The 15,228-nt window shown below is 44.0% G+C and overlaps 1 protein-coding gene across 2 annotated transcripts in view; it reads right to left on the bottom strand.

Moving 5' to 3' along the window:
- LOC128346268 (transducin-like enhancer protein 1) overlaps positions 1 to 15,228 on the bottom strand; it is a 98,050-nt gene that overhangs the window by 44,704 nt on the left and 38,118 nt on the right. The gene's annotated exons all lie outside the window — the stretch shown is intronic.

Here is a 15,228-nt window from a genome sequence, read left to right as displayed (position 1 = left end):
TTATATCCTAAGCTGGCACTTTGTCAGCTTTAATGGCGGGCCAGCCCTGCTGTAGCTGCTTACTTGAAAGTAAATCCCACTTGGAACTTCTTTTCAGTGAAGTGTCTCTGTGACTGTAACTTTAACATTTAACTTTTTCTCTGTGGAAATCATTGGACTGGATTTGATAGATTTCTAGACTCTTCAAATCCAAGAACCTCCACATGGCAACCTGATCTTTTTGCTTACACAGGAGTAAGTCCCACTGAGTGCAATACATACTCCTTAGTAAGTGTGCTTATGAGCCTCTTCCAGTTTCCTCCTCTGCCGCAACACGGCAAGGAGGCACAGTCCATCTCCCTCTGAGGCAGCCAACAGCGCCTGAGACGAATGAGTGCTCAGGCACTGATAATGTTATCTGCTGAAACACAACCTGAGAAACTTCCTGCAAGCTGGTACTATATTTATATGCAGGTAGACACCCTTGACATGTACTGGTTACTTGTTGGGCAAATATTCATCATTATAAATCACAAGGTCTCCATGTGGAATGACCTGAGCTCAACAGGTTTAGGCATTTTAGATTCAAAACTAGTCTTGCTTCCTCTCCTTTTCAGAACAAGAAACACTAAATACCTATGGCCTCTTGAGTGTCTGGTATTTGATCTATTGCTTACAAGTGTATTAGCTAGTGAACAGCCTCCATCAACTTCCTCTTCACCAAATTTATTGAGGCAGGCAAAACTACAAAACTGTACTCGGTTTCAAACTCCACATCACCCCAGGAAATTATTCCTAACACCCAACTGTCTGATAAGATGTTTCCACTCTGGAGATAAATTTGCCAGACCTCCCTCCCACTGAGTACAATAAGGCACATCAGGTATGTTTTTTGTTGGCAGTCAGGTAGTTATAGAAATTGCCACAGTAGGGCTATTTGCTGCTACCCTTAAGATCCTTTTCCCACTTGGGCTGGGCATGCTGGCACTAAGATGATCCACACGAGGTTAGCTGACCCTAGAATGAGCTAAGAGGTCAAAAGGAGGTTTAGGAGTGGTTGAAGAGACAGAAACCTCCCTTCTCTGTTAGTTCTGTTAGAAGCATATCAGTCCTCTTCCCAAATAAGGTAAATCAATCAGGTGGGCACTAGATGAGGCTTCAGTATTCCAAAGTCTGAGCCAGAGAAACTTTCTGGTTGGCACAAGCATTGACATGGCATGGGATAAGAGCCTACCTGGCATCTGCCATGTAGGCCAGAGAGCTTTTATTATGAATGGGGTCAATCTATTAGTTCCCCTAAACATGATCTCTAAGCTTATCATTCCATAAGAGAAGGGTCCTGGAAAAGTAGGAGTTCACCATGGACGCTTTTCTAACTTAAGACTCAGTGAGCCTCTTCTCTCGAGCTGTGAGAAGGGCTTGCAGGTGGGCTGCAGGGAAGGCGGGTTAAAACTACCTTCCCTGCAGATGATCATTTCCCCTCCCCTTCCCCACCCAGACGAGCAGCGGCTCTCCACACAGGTTTGAGGGTTGAGGTGCCGGGATGTGCATCACCCCACCCCCCAGAGCTCTGATAATGCACTGTGCGAGTGTGCAGTGCATTATGAGAATCCCCCCCAAGTGTGCCAGCCGTTGACACACGAACAAAAAAACAGGGTTACTGAGTGACTAAATAGGCAGGTTTGCTGCCGTGGAGCCACCAGAATCTGCCCAATCCCAGCAGTTCACACGTGTGTGCAAAACAGTGCTAGGCTCCCTTAGCCAGTTTTGTACGCACATGTGAATAGCCTCAGTGGGGTGAATAGGCTCCGTCCAAATGTCCACAGCAGAGGGCAGCCACAGCATCTAATTCCATAATCCAAAAACTTTGGTTTAAGATGAGAATTAAGATGCTTTACATTTTCACTCATGCGCTAAAAACAATGGAAATTGCAAATTAAGGTGCCCATCTTAACTTCCGTGCCATATAAGCTGTAAAGACTTTGTACAGTCTGGTACATGATGCTGGCTTTAGAAATGAGGCTCCATGCACCCACACTTTGCCTTGATCTTTCAGGTGGACACTGGACTGGGCAAGGATGCCCCCAGGCAGACATTTAACAGGTGCAGCTTCCCCAATCACTTCCTAGATATCCCCATGATGAATTTCTGCTTGATGTACCTCTGAACAGGAAAATCTTACCCATACTGGCTAAGAGGAGTTTTCGCATTCTTAGGCAGTATACCTCTGATGCAAAACCTCTGTGTTCAAAAGCAGTCTCCCATCACCTTATGCACCACCTTAAGGCCCTGGTCATCTTGCCTCTGCCTTGCATTCCCTGGTAAGGGATGCCACCTCATTCCTGCCATACGTGCCTTCACAAGTCCATTTGTCACCCTGCCCCCACTGCCTCCTATACCTTGCAAGGACCCCTGTTACCTTGCCACCAGCTTGTGCTTCCTCATAAGCACTCACCCTAGCTTGAGTTCTCTTCCACAACCCATTGCCACCTCCTTGTATCCCCTCACAAGTTTATACACCACTCCACAGCAGCCATGGAAATAGTGCTGGGAGAAAGTACACTTCCCAGATGCCCCCACCTGGTGTGTTTTCCCAATGTCCCCTGTGTGACCCCCATGGGCTCTACTTCCTGCAGAAGAGGCCCTCCCAGCAATGGGAATGTAGTGAACTACACCAGAGATGTCCACAGTGGAAGCAGCACTAGGGTGATTCTAGATTGATTGGGATTGCAGTGCCCAATGAACAGCCCAAGTAGCCAACACTTGTCTTCTAGAGTTTAAGGGTCAGTTTTTAAACTGCTGCATCTTAGCCACTTTCACCAGATCTGAAAGGGTGGTGTCCCCTAGTTGATGCCTGCAAACTTTCAGGCAGATAGGGCGGACAATTTCAATTGTATCACCAAGACAATATTCAGCGCTCATAATGTTAAAATGCTGAATCAACTCCCATATCTTAACTATATTAACAGAACTGTGACATAAGGTTCTTTGGTAAGAGTTTTACTCACCATAGGAGCTCTCTCTGCAATTGGAGGATAAATTTACCTATCTATTGAAAAACTGCTGATTTTGATCAGTATTATTTGGAAGGTACTGTAGTAACTTAAGCCTTGTTTGACAGAAGTTACTGCCCATGCCTTTCAGACTAACAGCATTATAGGTCTCAATAACTGGGCTGGGAACATAATTTATCTTCAAACTCACAGAATACCACCCCCACTTCAGTAGCACCCATCTCTTTTTCTTGTTCTTTTCTTTCTTTCTTTTTTTGGCAACACATAGTTATTAAGGGATATTTTAAGTCTGCACACTTGGTAATACTCCACTCAGCCCACCAGAGCAATCAGGATCCCAATCGGAAAGTTATGTTTTGACTGAAGTTCTAAAATTTACCTACCAAATAATATAATCATGTGAGCTCAAATTGCATGGTAGAACTTCCTGATATTGAACACCAATAACTTTGTAACAACTTCAGTTGTTTTAAGATAAAGGCACACTCCCCCACCCACCTCCCCCAAAAACACAATTAAATGAAATCAGAGGATTCAGTAGCAGTATGATCCCACTTCATGATTATTCTACAGTGAATGACACAAGAAGAAGCAGGTAATTTGTGTTCACTTTAAATCTGTACTTCATTTTTTCTTTTTCTTAAAAGAAAACACACACACACACAAACAACAATAATTAAAAATAACAAATGCTTTAACAACCATGTCCAAAACTAGATTCTCTTCCCAGAGATTTCCCATAAACTTCACAGTTCTGCTGCTTGATTTAATTTTTTCCAGGATGGTGTTATCACCCAAACAGTGGCAAGTCTGAAGCCAAACAGACTGAAATAGTAAGCCTTAGCCCTCTTGAATTGTGCCTTTTTACATATATAGTGACCCATAAAAGCTATTATCACGAGCAGCAGAAACCGGGCTAAGGAAGCCCAGTCCGGTTTCTGCTGCTCATGTGCTGTAACAGGAGCTGGACGACTCCCGGCAGCTAGCCCTCCTAAATCCCCCCACCGGTTAAACAAGGTTAGCAGAGCATGCGCTCCGTTAACCCCACTTTTGGGGTCATTTTTTGCCATGGCTCCGCACCATGGCAACTCATGAGTAGACCCCGGCAGGGAGGCTACAAGCCTCCTGGCATCAAGGGGGCTCTCCAGAATGCCCCGTACACTCATGTGGGGCATTCTGGGACTTCAGGGGACCAGGAGGCCCCTGATCCCCCACCACCCCAACTGGCTCTGTGACAGAGATGGTAAACATGTGGTGATCAGGGCGAGCTGCCTGCTCGTGTGTGGGGAGAGTGGGTCAAAATCCTTCTATGGTACTTCAAATCCTTCTATGGTGCTTCAAGTGCTTCTATGGTGCCTCATGTGAAGTGCCTCATACTCTGCTTTATGACCTTTAAGAGGGGTTTGGATAACTTCATGGTGGAGAGGTCTATCAACAGCTACTAGTTGGAGGACTATAGACCACCTCCAGTCTCAAAGGCAGGATGCCTCTGAGTACCAATTGCAGGGGAATAACAGGAGGAGAGAGGACATGCCCTCAACTCCTGCCTGTAGGCTTCCAGCAACATCTGGTGAGCCACTGTGTGAATGTGAAACAGGATGCTTGGCTAGATGGGCCTTGGGCCTGATCCAGCAAGGCTGTGCTCATGTTCTTATGACCTCGCTAGATAACAAAAGCCTCCCAATTCTTGGGCATGTTTTAATGATACTTATTAGTGTCTGTCTCTTGTCCTTCTGTCCAGAAAGTAGAACATTTTGTAAGTTGTACATAAGTGACCTAGCCTCTGAGCAGATTTCTTCCATTTAAGCCTCAAGCCTCCTAATTAATGTAGTGGTTAATGGCGGATAGGAACATGGCTTACTCAAAGCAGTCTCATCGAAATTAAGTGGACATTAGGCATTCCTCAACATCTTATTTTAATATCATTGGGATTACTTTGTGTAGCATTCCTCATATCAGTCCCTGAGACCTTTCTCACAGTGAAAAAGGGCAAGAGGGCTAGCGGGGAGGAAGCCTTAAAAAGCTTTCCTCCCCACAGAGGACAAGAGGGCTCCCTTTTTGGCGAGTACATCACCTGGCCCCCCAAAAGGTCTCATAATGCACCATGCAAGTATGCAGTACATTGTGGGGATCCCCCTCCCCAAAGCTGGCCATGAGCCCCACAGTCTGCCAGCCCTGTCGAGGTGCTGCCGGAATTGGGCCCAATCCCAGCAGCACACACACGCAGGCAAAATTGGGCTGGGCTTCCTTAGCCCTGTTTTGCCTGTGTGTGTGAATAGTTTCACTGTCTCTTTCTTGCTGTAATTCTCTACAAAGGATGGATTATTGGCATGTTTGTTTTAAATGTACTAACAGATCTTATGCCCTGTGGGATGCTGTGGCTAATGTCAGATTCTGTGAGAGTAATCTGTGTACTTAGTGGCGGGGGTGGTGTTTACCTCACAGGATTTTTACATTGTTCTCCACTCACATTTTTAAAAGGGCCTTTCGGTTATTATCCCTCCCCCCAACTCAATGTTTCAGGGATTCTTTAATTGTTCCCATATTATAGGAAAGCAAGTCCCACAGAATTTAATTGAGTTTTCTTCCTTTTAGGTGTGCACATAGAATTACAGGTCTGGTTATCAAAATGCTGCTGGAAAAGGCATGTGTACTCAAGCCCAACATCCTTTTTCTCACAGTGCTCAGCTACATGCTTCCAGAAAGCTAAGTGGAGCAAGGAAATCTCAGAAACCATTCCCACCCAATGTCATTATTGTGACATTGAACATGGAGGTTCCACATGAAAGCCAAACCACCTGTGAATACGGAGGCTTCATTTATTAAGTATGGCCAAATGAAGCTTCCATATTCACCGGCAGTTTGGCTCTCATGTAGACCCTCCAAGAGCAGTCTACAACAGAATTATGATTTCTTGATGCTGGGTGGGTATGGTTTTTAGGATGTCCTTGAGGTCCCTTCTTCGGAACTCAAGGGAACCCATATTCTTGCCAAGGATCTCTGCTTGTCCCAATTCCTATGTGTGTTTACTTGAAGTAAGCTCCAGTGGAATCAAAGGACTTACTTTATAGTAATTTATTCCATGCTTTGCTGAGGGGGCTTTGCTTCCCCCCTTTGGTGGGGGTAAGAGAAAGGGGACAAAGGGAGAAAACAAACACCCATGTTCAGAACCAGAGTCATTTGCTAGAAATTGCCAGGATTTGCCCCTCCCAACTTTGGCATCAGAATTCTCAGTGGGCAGACTCCGTTATAACTAATAATTACTCTTATTATAATAACTAATAACTAATAAGATGAGAGCTGGTCTTGTGGTAGCAACCATGACTTGTCCCCTTAGCTAAGCAGGGTCCACCCTGGTTGTATTTGAAGGGGAGACTTGATGTGTGAGCACTGTAAAATATTCCCCTCAGGGGATGGAGTCACTCTGGGAAGAGCAGAAGGTTCCACCTTCCCTCCCTGGCATCTCCAAAATAGGGCTGAGAGAGATTCCTGCCTGCAACCTTGGAGAAGCCACTGCCAGTCTTTGCAGACAATACTGAGCTAGATGGACCTGTGGTCTGACTCAGTATATGGCAGCTTCCTATGTTATTAATAATTAATGTTATTTTTCCCTAATAATAATTACTCAAAAATCACTAAATTGTTTTTTTCAAACCAGCAAAAGGTACCAGTCCAGTATGGAATTGAATTTTGGGGGAATGCTAAAAAAATTTTAAAATATTAAAAATATACATTATCTGTGGTAAAAAAAATGTCCTCCACACCTTGAACCCTAAACTGCTATACCTCAGCCATTGTGCAACCAATTTGCACCAAATCTGATTGAGTTGTGTCTCTTGTTCCCTAGTCACTATGTGCACAATTTCATGGGGGTTGGATGAATATTTTAGATTATATAAGCAATAGAATATTCAGGGCTCATAATGGTGGAATGTTGAAAACAATCCTCATTTTAACATATACTGGCATAACTGTGCCAGTATAATTTGAGAGAAGGAGGAAAGCAGCTCTGATGTTTGATATCTTTGGTCACAGTTTGACCATAGATCTTTCCAAATGGGAAACCAAACAACTCTCTTTCTGAACCAAACAACTCTCTTTCCTCCACAGAGGAGCGATCCAGTGGAATAGGTGGTGCTTTAGGCTTTTGGATGGGAGGGCTTTGCCCTTTGCATGTTAAACAGTAGGAAAGTTATCCGTTTATGAGTGTATTATCTCTTCTTCCAAATGCAGAGGGGTAACAAAGGTTTCCTGAGCCAACTTGCACCCCAGCATCCCATTACATAAAGTTACCGCCTGGTTCATATATGACATGACATGGGAGGTTGGTGAGCCCACAATTTTGGAACTGTAAATTATGCCAGAGACGTTCATCAAATGGCCAGCCAAACTCCAGTTGAAGGAGAGGGTAGCCCCTCCCTGCTGCTCGGCTGCCTAGGCCGGAACCATCAAGCTCCATGACCAGACTGTGAGCGTAGTGAAGTGGCCGCAATCTCAAAGTGGGCATCCCAAGCACAACTATTAATTTTTGGAGGGCACTGTTGGCCCTCGGTAGGGAAATTGCCCTTCCTTGCCCTGCCATCATAGTGCTTCTTCTGGCAGCAATGGCACCGGTGGCACCCAAAGAGCCCTGCACCGACAGTCCAGCACAAGAACAAATTTGAAGGAACAGAGGGTAAGGGGAGTATTTACTTGTTCCTCTGGGAGGAGAGGGGAACACTGAGAGTTCCTAGAATGGAAGGACAAAGGAGGGAGGATCCATCCCATCATTACCAAGAATGATGTTGCAAGGGGTCACCCCGCCAAGGCAGTCCATCCAGACCCAACAAACATCCTGCTCAACCGGCAGCTTGTTGCTGGCGGTCTCGCCCTCTCATGAGGGGAGCAATTTTCTGGAGAGACCATATGGCTGTGAGGGTGCTGGTCAACCCATAGACTGCGAGCTTGTGAGTTGAGCCACCCAAGGAACCATGCTTGTGTGGGACCCCAACTCTCAATGGTAAAAGATAGAATAAAATGTCCGCAATCTTCTGACACCCATTCCCTGTGAAGACTTGCACCCTTCCAAAGGAGATCTAGACACTCCATGTGCCATAGCCTGGCCATGTGTGCAGAGCGGGGAGACACCAAACCTTTAAACCCATTCAGAATTCCTGGGTCTGGCCCACTGTTGCACCATATGCAGATCTGCCGATGCAGGGCTTCACCGTCACCCTTTAGAGGTGCAGGCATAGGTGCACATGTTCACATGGGCTGGCAGGTGGCACTGTTTGAGAGTTACTTGGTGGCAGTCATCAAGACCTGGAAAGCAGTCGCTGAGGTACCCGTCCCAACCACTTTCTTTCAAAGAGCATCCTGGCTCAATCTACATTTGTGCTCATAGGTGGTCCTTCTCATGAGTCAACCAAGGCAGCAATATCCCCCCACACCTCCAGGGAAGGGACTAGGCCCAACCTTTTTGTTTAAAAAAAAAATAGAACATGGCTGTTACAGAATCCCTGCTTGGGGCTGCCCTTAACACCCGACCAAGAGCACATGGGGCAGGGGGAGACACCGGGTTCTGGGATGGACTTTTAAAACCATTCATAATTCCTGATTCCAGTCCAGCATTGCACCATATGCAGATCTGCCAGCTCAGGGCTTCACAGGAGATGATAGCCCAGGGTTTCCCATTACCTCAGGACAGCAGGGTCACCCTTCAAAGGCACAGGCAAGGGTGCACATGTCCCCATGAGCAGGTGGGCTGGCAGGGCACACAGTTTAACAGCTATTTGATGGCAATCACCAAGACCAGGACAGCACTCATTGAAGTACCCGTTACTGAGCCCCAATGGTGGGCACTCTCATGAGAGAGTGGTCCAGAGATAATGAGTGGCAAGCACTCAAATATCACCTCGCACATTTGAGATTAGTGCTCAAAGGCAGGAAGGGTTGCAGAAAGCAACAAGAGCCCCCCCCTCCTCTCAGACGGTTCTTTTCATGAGTAAACCTAGGGACTGATAACCCCCAAGAGGAAGGGGCTGGGTCCTCCCTCCCCCAATCTTTCTGTGAAAAAAATAAAGAGTTTGGCAAATACAGGATTCCTGCTTAGGGCTGCCATTTAAACCCAACCATGGGGAGAAAAAAACCCATGTCAAATGTTCCCCTCCTGTTGCTGTGATGGGGTGCCCTGCTTATGTTGCCACCTGGAGTGTTTTGCTTGTGAACACACAGCACTGTCACTTCATTGTCAGGGAGCAAAGCACTTGGTGCCCATGCTGCCATCTCATCCCCTTTCCCTCCTGCTTGCCAAGTGGTGGGGGGGAGCAAGGGACAGAGTTGGAATTGGGAATGCCCATTGATAGGATGGCAAAGCTGCAATGGAATGTCATGGCATCCTTGTCCCTGGGTGGGTCTATGCCGCCATCTCTATGGTTCTGGTTCCACAGCTGATGTAAAACCACAGTTATGGCAGCATACAGAGTCAAATGTAATGCTTCGGTGGAGAACCTTTATGCAAACTGAAGGTTCAAATTAACATTTGCGGAGGCAACATCTGGAGTACCACCTGTTGGGAACCCCTGCCCTAGGGTAAACTCCAAATCTTCAGCCCCTGAGACATCTGGCTGATACAGGGCAGGATTGCCAATTGTGACAGGGAGTGGACAATTCTTGATTGATACAGGGGAAACCAACTTTATCTTGACAAAACTGTAAGTAAGCAAGTCAGGCACATATGGAAATCCAAGATTCCAAAAGACATTGCTTAAAAGACAATACCATCAGAGGATGTAATGCCTTCTCCATAGGGTTTCTTTCCCCCTCATTCTTACCTGCTCATCCTGCTACAACTGGATACAATTGATTGAATCCTCAGCTCAATCCCTGGGATCTTCAGGTAGGGCTGGGAAAGACTCCTGACTCCTCCCTGAAACCTTGCAGAAGCCCCTTCCAGTCAGTATTGTGTAGACAATACTGAGCTAGATGGGACAGGGATCTGACTTGGTAAAAGGCAGCTTCCTGTGTTCCAACGTAGTATTTTCCTTCTTTCTACAAGTCTGTCTCCTATTGAGCTAGAAGCAAAACCCTCACCAAAAGATCACTTAAGAGAATTTTATTATTTCTCAGTTATATGAATGTTAGGAAGTCTGCACAATGTCACTTCTGCAACAGTCTATTTCACTTTAACCACTTAAATACAGCAGACAACAAAATTCCTATTATGTGCGTACTCAGCTACACACCTAGTTTCACCCTCTTGTGCTTACCCTTTATTGTCACTGATCAGGGACATTTACACATAATTTGATGCACATTTAAACTGCAGTATTATGTTGAATGTATACATATATGGTACTTATCAGATGGCAAGTGTTAAAAAAAGTTAATACAGCTACCATGTTAGGCCACATATCAGCGTCACCAATTTCTCGTTATTCTATATATACACAAGCTGGAAATATGCTCTGTTCCTTGTTATTTTCTGTTAGCCTCTCTTTCCATTGCATGCCACACACAGTGCAAGCAGCAACACCATTTATTAGACACTTTTTCCAGAAACAAAAAATATTCAGACTACGGATTTCACATGAAAAAAGAGATGTGCATGTTTTATTATCAGGTTTATTTATTCTGTGCTCCAGTGCTCATCATTAGTAATAAACAGCTAAGGGAAATCACTATAACTGGAAATATATATATACATATACATATAGAGAAAGCACTATTCATATGGCTGCAGAGAGTCTGAAATCCATCTTATGATAGAGTGTACTGGAAAAAAATTGCCTCCAGTAACCCATGAAGCCACCTTAGTAAAAGTGTCTTCAACCCAGCTATGTAATTCACTGCTGGACATGGCTTTTGTTCAACTTTGTATTTTCCAACCTCAGGTTTTTCAAAATCAGCACCAGGAAGTCATTGAGTTCTTCAGATGCCATCGGCAACACATTCAATTTAATGATGTTCTCTCCACTAGGAGAAGCATAAATTCTGGGTCCAAAAATATTATGGATAGATAATTCCCACCCATTTCCATGGTGCTATAGTAACCTGCCAGAGCCCATACAACATGCCATCTATGCGAGTAAGCTGGTTAAGGCTTTATCTGTTTTAATTGAAAGTGCTAACTGTTTGCTTAACCGATAAGCTAGCCATATGATTGAAATCTTCATGAATATTTCATTGATGAACAGGGGGAGAAGCTTGACATTTAACAATGTGTATAATTTGTCATTTTCTTGACAATCTGCTCAGTTTAAAAAGCATTAAGCTACATATGCAGCATTACACGATAAAGAAGAGCTGAAAAGTATCCCTGCCATATGTCAGCACAATTGCACACTACTATGGTTTGGTTTGATGAAGTGTTCTGTCCACCAGACATCATTAAAATAGCCTTTAAGAATAGTGCTAGAAGTTAAATACATGAGATATACATTCAGATCCAAGTGCACTCTAAACAAGTAAAGCCCATGATGGTTTTCTCAGTGTGGAGAGCCATTCATGAGTGTTTGGCCACTTCATGTGGATTGAGGACTTACTTCACAGCCAAGAACTATTTGCTATGGTTCTGCAGTTGATCAGGGAAAATCCATCAAGTCATATAGTCAAGGTAGTGGCTGTGAAAGATCCTCCACCACAGGCAGCTTTCATAAGATAGTTGTTTCACCTTCACGAGACCACAGTTGGCTTTGAAGGGGGCAGTCCTAGCTCTACTTCTATACCACTGAGTCTGCATGTGTTCATAGGAACATAGGAAGCTACCATATACTGAGTCAGACCATAGGTCCACCTCGCTCAGTATTGTCTTAAACTGGCAGGCTGCGGCCTCTCCAAGGTTGAAGGCAGGAATCTCCCTCAGTCCTATCCTGGAGATTCCAGGGAAGGAACTTTGAACCTAGATGCTCTTCCCAGAATGGCTCCATCTCCTAAGGGGAATATCTTACAGTGCTCACACTTCTAGTCTCCCTTTCATAAGCAATCTGGGCGGACCCTGCTAAGTTAAGGGGACAAGTCATGCTTGCTACCACAAGACCGGGTCTCTTCCTTGGAATGACATATGTCCATTCAGGCAGATAAGCAGAAAGAGCAATAGATCAGTATTCTCAAGCATTTTGCTTTACTGCTAGTGCCTTTGGCCAGCCCATAAAGAACTTCCAGTTTGGCTTCCTTCATACAGTAAGTTCAGAGTCCAAGGAAATGCAAGACTTGTTGCTGCACCTCTTATTCTTTTGAGTAGCCCTTGCAATGTATGGATAGAAACACAAAATGTTTCCTTTGCTTTCATGCTTTCTAGGAAATCCCTTCCCTGTGTATTACTGTTAGTATGTGCATCCCTCAATACATGGGTTTGGTCATTTTGGATCATTCAACTTGAACAGAAACTTTTTTAAAAAAATATTTCTACCATATGTGCATGCCCAACCCGCAAAAAAATTCCAAAAACCGAATGTGATTTAACCCCACCCCCACCCTAAAATTGGCCTAGTTTAAAAATGACAAAGTTTGTAAAAGATAGAGGGGTCACACTGCTCTGATCTATGGCCCACAAGGATTTACAACCAAAACCAGATTGCAAAAAAAATAGTCTGGAGTACAGATGTCAGTCCATGTATGATTCTTTGATTTCATGTAGAGTCCACCAAAAGGGACTCAAGTCACCCAATACCCAAGCAGAGGAGCAGACTTATTCAATGTTATTTTGTTTAGAGGCTGAATCAGACCAATCGCCAGTCTGGCCATAAACATAAAAAGGAAGCTAGAACATCTCTCTCCTCCTCCAGGCAAGCTATCCCCATGTCCACTGTCTCTGAACATCCCTCTGGGGACAGATAATCTGAAACTTTTTTGTAGGCCTGGGCCATAATCTCAAGATCTACTATGATAAAATCCAGTATAGACTGCCTGATTCTGGCTTATTCGTGTAGGCCACTTCTGGATGATCCATCCTGGAGAAAGTTGAGCTTTAAGCCAGCCTCCCTTCACCATTCCTCCCAACCCACTAAATGATAACAGTGTCAAAAGCAGAGATTGTCTTTATATAGGCCTAGTGATATTAGAAGGCATACAGGTGAACCAGAAACAGATGCTGCAAATCCAAAATTGATATAAAAAGTGCCTGATGACTGCAAAGTCATCAGGCACCTATCTTGTACCAATGTGCAAAACTTCCAATGGCAGGGGAGAAGAGAAGCTCTCAGGCAGGTTCAAACAAAAGGAGGCAATTCCCAAGATATCCTAAATGGCCTGGTGTCAGTGAAAACCATAAGCAAAACTCACAACCAGAGAAGCTGATGAAAAAATGGCTTAATATTAAAGATTCTGGCCAGAACCCTAGTAGACATATCCTAGCCCAACTGAAGTTTCTGCACTGTCTTCAAGAGCAGCCCTATATTGAGCATAGCAGTTCAACAGGGAAGTGATTAAGGCATTAATGACTGTGGTCAGGTCCAGTGTTCCCGCTAACAGAGGTTTTCAGATATTGTTGACTACAATTACCAGAATATCCAAGCAAAAGCCATTACAGCTGGGGATTCTGGGAGTTATAATAAATAACATCTGGGAATCCCTGTTAGAAGGAACACTGGTCAGGTCTGATTTTACAGTTCATATAGCAATATTGTGCTAAACCAGTTCAGTATGCAAAGGAAGCCCCTTGTTCACTTTGTAAAATGTCTTGTACAGGCAAACCTTTTCACTCGTGCATTCATTATCCATGGTTTCATGTGATTGCAGTCGGGAAAACACCACCCAACCTTGGCATATGTGAAAAAAAGGGTAAACACACGCTGACCTCATGTATCCGTGGGTCGGGGGAGACCAGAAATGACCGCAGGGGTCATTTCTGGTCACAATTTTAGGGATTGGAGCCACAAAATGGCTCCAATCAAAAAGAAAAAAAATGATTTTCTGCCGATTTGGGGGTACATAGTGACTCAGGGGGAGCAGAAGAGCAAGGTAAGAAGCTCCCTCCCACACACAAAAATCAACCAATTTTCGGCCATTTGGGATCCATTTTCGACCACTTTGGAACCTAACCCCCGCAATCCCACAGGAATCAATGATCCAATATTTGTGGTTTCCATATCCGTGGTATAGCCATGGAACTGAACCTCCATGAATACTGAGGTCCACCTGTATGTTTTTTTAATTTATTTTACATTTATATTCTATTCTTCCTCCAACGAACCCAGAGCAGCGTAGATAGATTTCTTCTCCCAAAAACCCTGTGAGGTAGGTTAGGCTGAAAGAAAAGTGACTGGCCCAGAATCACCCAGCAAGTATCATGGCTGAATGGGGATTTGAACTTCAGCTATTTTAACTGTGAATGAACCAGGGTCTCCTTGAAATATCACAGGGGATTCTAGGATGCATTCAACTCACGCCAGGATGTTTTCCCTACTCCCTCACACACACACCCCACTGCTTATGGCAGCAACAAATTCTTGAGACAGCCCCAACATATGCCCATTTCTAGGCTTTGGGCTAGAAAGGGGGAAAGCTGTTGGGTTACACAAAGCTTTAGATTGCATCTACAGCAATAGGAAGGTGAAGCCCACTAGATTACTTTACATTTTTTTAGACAATGCAAACAGTAGCGATGAGTCACACCTGCAAAAGTCACACCTGAGCCATTTTTGGAAGGGTGGTATATTAAATAAATAAATAAATAAATAAATAAATAAATAAATAAATAAATAAATAAAAGCTGTGAGGCACCACCAACCAACTAGTTACATTTTCAAGAGTACAGGAGAAGAGTAAATAGAATTTGTGTTTCCAAGTCCCTGATATGCTTTTGAATTTCTCCTCATTACCACATTGTAAGATCAACTGAAACGTTTAGTAGACTGAAAAATCCAAGAAATGCATTTCACATCATACATAACTGGTGTCATGTGAAAAAGCTCTGGGAAATCTAATTATAAGAGGCATTCCAAAATCAAATTAAAAACTATATAAAATGAAATTAAGTATAAAGATATTGACTGTACTATTCCAACAGACATGTTTTTGTCTCGGCTGGGAGCATGTAGGGACAAAGAATCGTGGTGACTTCTGACAAAAGATTTTGCTCTCTGAATCAAGTGGATTAGGATTGGGCAGTACTAAAGATGAATTTACCAGAGTATGTAAAATTGTTTTTTAAAAGTGGGTTTAAAATCAATGGAATTCTCTACAAAAAGGCAGAATACAACCAGTAATATTACTGGCAAACATCAAAATACACATGATAAAAATCTAGAAAATATTA

Source organism: Hemicordylus capensis, chromosome 2 (assembly GCF_027244095.1).
Source record: "Hemicordylus capensis ecotype Gifberg chromosome 2, rHemCap1.1.pri, whole genome shotgun sequence".
In the NCBI taxonomy this organism is placed as follows: Eukaryota; Metazoa; Chordata; class Lepidosauria; order Squamata; family Cordylidae; genus Hemicordylus; species Hemicordylus capensis.
The sequence above is the reverse complement of the archived record's forward strand: the minus strand, read 5'-3'. Positions and strand labels throughout refer to the sequence as shown.